Here is a 5,117-nt window from a genome sequence, read left to right on the forward strand (position 1 = left end):
CCAGGCTCCATTCCCAGAGAAAAAAGAAAGTCATTTTGGGGCTCAGGATGTAGAAGTGTGAGGATGTGAGAGTGAGTAAGAGCATGAGGGTGGGTACGAAGGCTCACAGTTGAATCATCGCAATGAGCCATCTCTGCCATGACACACAGTTCCTTTGTAAGTTTCTCCAAAGGTTTCTTATTTGACTGTTCTCCCTCACTACATGCAGCAAAAAAAAGACAGGAATGACAATCAAAAAGGTGTTATCATAAGGAGTTTCTGCCATAAGTGAAAAGGCAGAGAAATCACCTTGCATGTTTGGCAGTGCTGGGAGACGTTGCTTTCAGTAGCCAGGGCAGGAAAAGCCCATAAAGGGGCTGCAGGTAGCCCGAGGCCAGGCATGTCAAGGGCCAGGAGACATGCTCCTTCTGCCACTGCTGCAGAGAGAGGGAAGGGCCCCGCCCAGTGTCTACCTTTAGCTTCCTTGGGCTTGGGGACAATATAGGAAGGCAAAAGGAGAAGCAAAGTAGTGAAGTGGGGGAGCCCAGAGGGAGGGCTAAAAGCAATTCCCAGCTGCCGATAGATTTCAGTTCATCATTGTTGATTTTGGACTAAAACCTTCTTTCCAGCCAAGCAGGCAAGCAGAGGTGAATTTATCAGATGTGATTTTTATCAGAACCCACCGTATGTGGCGGCCGGCAGTCACCACGGGACCCCGGAGCCTGTGATTGGCTCTGACACATCCGGCCGAAAGGGCTCTTATTCCACGAATGATCTTCTTTTTTAGATGGTATTGAGTTGGGACTGATTTTGATAGTCAGTTTCAGTCAAGAATCATAAAGTTATTGCACATTTAAAACCGTCGGTATGAGAATCATTCTCTCCCTCTTTTCTCTCTCTCATCATTTCGCTGGGCTGCAAGGTTACAGAAAGGTCTAATCAATTGTCAAACTCTCTTTTATCACCGAGAAGGTGGTAAGGGAAAAAAAAAAAAACACCTCTAACTGCCCTACTGTAGGGGGTTCTTTGACTACACAGCACCCTTTTCCACATACAATGCTGCTGTGATTAATGTCCTCCCACCTCAGACCTTGTTAAAACCTGTTCTCTCAAGCAGCCAGTGGAGCACAGTGAGAGGAGGGCCGAGGCTGCATAAATCAACGTGTTCTCACAGCCCCCAGGATATCCATTATAGATGCCAGCTGGATGGCTGGAAGATAGAGAAAAATGAATATTGTATCCTGTGGCCTTTTGCCTCTAATGACCACTTTTCAACATTTTTGAAGGCATGATTAAATTTTGATAACTGGGGAAGTCACTCTGAGCCGGCTGAAATAGAGATAAATTGACGGAGGGTCTGACATCTCAGTGGAGAGCAGGCAACTAATTAGTGTGTGAAGCGCACTCTGAAAGAGATGTAAAAGGGAGGCAGGTTTAATCAGAGGAGCTGCTGAGGTACAGGAATAGTCAGAGATAATTGCGGCCTAGGTAGAAATCACAGGCTCAATGAGCGGCTTTTTCTGTCCGCTTGATTGGCAGCCGCTGACCTAGTGGCCGGCACCCTTGAACCCTTACAACAGCAACGGCCTTGTCAAAGCAATTTGCTTTCCGCTCTCTGTGACCAGTTATTTCAGTGGCAGAGCTGGGACACCCCGTTGGAGAGGGCACTCCGCTCCCCTGACTGGCGGGGAGCTGGGCGGAACAGCCTCATTATTTCTGATGACTTTACTTTTGAACCCCGTCGCCCTTTGTTGCCCCCCAACTCTCCATAGCCCACTCACACAGAGGCGTGCTTCCGGGAGGGACAGCTTCTACAAAGACACAGTGTCAGGGCAATTTGGTTGTTCATTTGAGGAGTGGGGATTTCAGGGCACGAGGTGATGTGCCTATGGGAATTAGGTGGAAGAGGAGGGCCCGGCAGGGCAGAGGCCAAACCACAGGAGGATTGGCTGCTTCTGGCATTGGCTCTGTCTAGTTGCCTGTGCTTCATGCTACAGGCAAGCCAGGCAAAGCTCCTGTGGGTATCAGGGATTTCCCTGATGTATGGGGAGCTCAGAGGTGGCCAACTGGACCCTCTTTCTTCTCCCCATCCCAACATCTTTTCCTGACTGGCTAAAAGGAAGGTGCCCTCAGGCCAGAGCACAAGTGCATTCATTCCATCTTGTTTGATTAACTGTGTGACATTTTGTTGATTGTAGAGAGTTTTTGGACTTAAAATTGTGGTTAGGGAGATAAGCTTTTCTGTCTCTAAAAGCTGTATTAGCAACTAACATATGACTTTTTCCCTTTATTGTATTGTTTTTGGGGAAAATAAGGCTAGATGGAAGGGAGAAAGGTTGTAGAGAGATGGGTCAGAAGCAGCCAGGGGACTGGTGTATAAGGTTTGTTCTTTTAAAGAAGGTAAATTAGTGTTTCTGCTCCTCCTCCTCTTCCTCTTTCTACACTTGGAGCTTACCTTCTCTTTTTAAACTTATCAGTCACCTGCACCTGGAATAATACCAAAACCTAGAATACCTGATGTGATTTATGTTTATAGCTATCACTTATGGTTTAAGAGAAGCCTAAATATAGCTAGACTTTTTTTCTATTGGTTTTGTTTCTTTTTTTTTTTTTTGTAATATGGCATTATTCCCCCATATAAGAATGAGGCCTTGTTGTTACTCATAGGACTTAAGTACATGCTTTGAATGCCCTAGTCCTTCTATGTGTGCTATCCACATAGCCAAAGGGAGCTTCTGTGGCTTGTACCACATGTGTACTACCTGCCTGGTGAAAAATGGATATTGCTTCAAATTGTTGCTTATTTCCTTGAACACACCTACTTTCCACTACAGAGTGTGTTAGATGTAGAGGATACACCATTCTAACTTATGAGGTCTCCTTCCCAAACCCATTGTTCTCAGAGACTGGCTGCTCTAAGACTGGGAATATTCTAGTTACCTGGCCTAAGAATTCCTCAGGAAGCTGAAAGATTAGGGACACATGTACCTGTATCCAAAAGTGGCCCTGGGCTTCAGAAGGGCCTAATCCCTAGGAGATGGGCACCTGCTATCTTCAACATTGTACTCCCCTTGATTACAATGATAACAGCAAAGCAATTTACTTTTCCTCTCTTCTCCATATCTCAGTTGGGAAATGTCATGCTGAATGATAGAGAAAACAAAGAGATGACAATATCCAGACTGCAGACTTTCCCAACTTCAAGATCAATAATTACAATTACTTCAAGATCAAAAATAAGGTAATAGGAACCCTTAGGGGTGCTGTGGGAACAGAAGAAGGAATCTGAATTCTGCTTTGATAGCTGAGGAATGCTATCCCCGTGTCCCTGATGAATGAGGAGGTGTTTACCAGATGAAGATGGGATGGAAGGGAATTCTTGGCAGAGGAAAGAGTATGTGCAAAGCTGTGGAAGTGAGAGGGTACTCCTTTTTTAGTGCACCTGGCCGTGGCTCAGGCATCCTGAGGAGCATCACTAGTGAGGAAGAGGGCAGTTAGTCTAGAAGAGATCTTGCATGAGGTCCCGGACATGCCTGCATCCACTTTACCACCAAAACTTGTGTCATAACTGGCACATGATAGTGACTCAAGAAAGAAATGTTTAATGAATGAGTGGAAAAACAAAAGAATGAGGATGCTAGACATTACTAGAAAATGTTATAATGAGAATTTTTTTTTTTTTTTTTAAAAGGAACGTAACTAGTGGAGAATGGTCTAGATACTAATGGCAAGGAGACCAGATGAAATAGATCAGGAAAAGGATGACAGGAAGGACTGAAGCAAAAATATATCCTCAGGAATGCAAAAGAGCACACATACTCCAGAGACCACTCTGGGGTGAACCCATGTGCTCAATGGGATGTGGAGGCTAAGTGGAGTGAGAGAGACTGCGAATGCGTTGGGGTGTGACTTGGGTAAAGTAGAAATGGCATGGCATGTCTACAGGGAGATTGTGACAGCTGAAATCAAACGTCTATGAGGCATTAAACAGTCCAGCCAGACACTGGGACAGGAGAAACCTTGTGGGACTTATCAGAATTATCACCCCTAAATACTCCACTGTGGACTTGTCAGTCTGTGTCCAGCTCAGCTGGCATCTGAAACTTGATGGTTTGCTATGGAATTTTGATAAATATATAAAATTATTTCTCCCTCCCCTGGAGTTTTAATACCATTGCTATGATGTCTGTTCTGTCAGGGGAAAATGTTCAGTTGAATAGATTGTCTTTACATTGTATAGATTCTGTGAGGTAGGATATGATTTATCAAGAGCAATAGATGAATATCATCATATCAAGCTGATACCAAAGAAGATGGTACATATGTTACAACATTAAAAAAATATTGGTTACCATGTACCAGGCATTTATCCAAATGTTTTACAAACATTAATGAATTAATTCCAGTATTCCCCACAGGGAAGGTGTTATAATTAAGTATGTTTTGCTGATGTGGAAATTGAAGAACAGAGGCATTAGGTTATTTCTGTGAGATCGTATAGCAGATAACTACAGAAGCCCAGATTTGAACCCAGCATTCTCACCAAAGTCCCTGCTCCTCCTCACCCTGCAGGTTGACTTCTCTTGTTAAACTCTGTCCTGGGTGGCTGACAGCCAATTCAGGAAATGAGCGGCTCAACCTGAAGGTGAACCACATGCAAATGAATCCTTTCACATATGCTAACAGCATGTTTAATATTTTGCAAGTACAAAATAGTTGAGAGCCTCTGAGCAGAACCTTCCATTTATCTTGGTGACAAGTCAAGAAATCACTTAATCCCGTCCTGCTACTCAGGCTCCAGGCGTAGATACTGGGGGCTGGAGTCTGAGGAGGGTGTATCTGTGAAATTGAGGAGGAGTCCCAAAAGTAGTTCAAGAACTCTTCAAGTTTGCGTGGTGGTTGTTGCCTCTGCCTGAAGACTTTGGAGACATCTAATGGTGAAGCAAGAGAGATTCTGGAGTCATACCGTTTGGGTTCAAACCTTGCCTATGGCACTTGCTAGCTATGTGGCTTTGGGAAAGTTACACCTTCTTTACCTCTTTGTGTCTCAGTTTCCTCAGCTGTAAAATGGGCTAATAATGGTCCCTGCCTTAAGGGGTTTATGCAAAGCTTGAGTTAGTTTGTGCTTATAATAAGCA

Source organism: Theropithecus gelada, chromosome 15 (genome assembly GCF_003255815.1).
Source record: "Theropithecus gelada isolate Dixy chromosome 15, Tgel_1.0, whole genome shotgun sequence".
Lineage (NCBI taxonomy): Eukaryota > Metazoa > Chordata > Mammalia > Primates > Cercopithecidae > Theropithecus > Theropithecus gelada.